This window comes from Miscanthus floridulus, chromosome 2 (assembly GCF_019320115.1).
Source record: "Miscanthus floridulus cultivar M001 chromosome 2, ASM1932011v1, whole genome shotgun sequence".
In the NCBI taxonomy this organism is placed as follows: Eukaryota; Viridiplantae; Streptophyta; class Magnoliopsida; order Poales; family Poaceae; genus Miscanthus; species Miscanthus floridulus.
Window position 1 is genome coordinate 32,286,672 of NC_089581.1, and position 1,190 is coordinate 32,287,861.

Sequence of the window (1,190 nt, forward strand, 5' to 3'; positions counted from 1 at the left end):
TCCGCCACTGCTTCATAGAGCCATTCGGCGAGGGGTCTAGCAGGATGTAACACCCCGGTGTTACGATCCTTTTTAGCGCCGCGATTTAGGCCTCAGTAAAGTTTTCGAAACAAGTTTCTCGGATTTTTGATTTAAAATGTATTCGACACGATACGCGAATCCAGTGTGACTTAGTTCGCGGACTCAAGTAAACGCTCAAGTTGAATCACGCCGGGCGTAGAAATAATTAGGAATGTCGAACGGCAATTCGAGCCAATCGATAGCAAATGGTTCGCTCTATTAGATTAAGCATGAAAAGCAATGTTTATAAATAAAATAAAATCTGTTAATAAATAGAAAGATATATATATATATATAGATTTAGAATCAAATTTAAATTCGAGCTTGCTGAAATTTTCGTGCGCCTAGACGTTGCCGATTGACTAAAGTAGTAAACCATTATATATATGTATATATATATATATGTAGGTATATATATATATATGTATATACACGTTACTCGACAATAGCCCTAAATCAAAGCAGCAGTGGCCACTAGCCAGTGGGTCACGGTCTCGTGGAATCTTGCAGGGTGTTCCATAGCATAGGGGTGAAAACCAGGGTGACGAGAGTTTTTCATTTGGCGGTAAAAATATGTCCTCTCTGTACAAGTTGACCGACTGTGGCTTGTTGTTTTTCTTTCAATCAGTCTCTGTCTGCCATGTCTCTCTGTCTTTGTTTGTCGCTGCGCCACTATTCCCTCTGCCTGGCATGCAGGCCGGTCGTCCTAGCTGCTGCTGCTGTCTCCTACCCAGCTTTTTGAGCAAGCAGCTGGGCCGCACCGTAGTGGCCGAGTCACCGAGCTCGTAGGCGCCACCGAGTCCTTGGCCGCGCTGCTGTCTTGCACCTGCGCCCACCTTGGCTGCGTTTTCCTCCACCGTAGTCGAGCGGAGGCGTCCCAGCTTCGCGCGTCGAGCCGCCTCACCAGCATCCGAGCCACCGTGAGGTACCGGCGCCCCTCCCCTCCTTCTTCGCGCGCGCGCAAGGACCATAGCGCTTCCCTCTCTGCTCCTCCTGCACCCCGCTGCTGGCCGAGCATGTGCGCCCGTCGTTCGCCTCCCGCCACCGAGCTATAGCGCCTTGCTCCACCAGCACCGCGCGCCTACCTTCCGCCTCGCGCGAGCAACCGCCCCGAGCACTTTCCGTTCCAC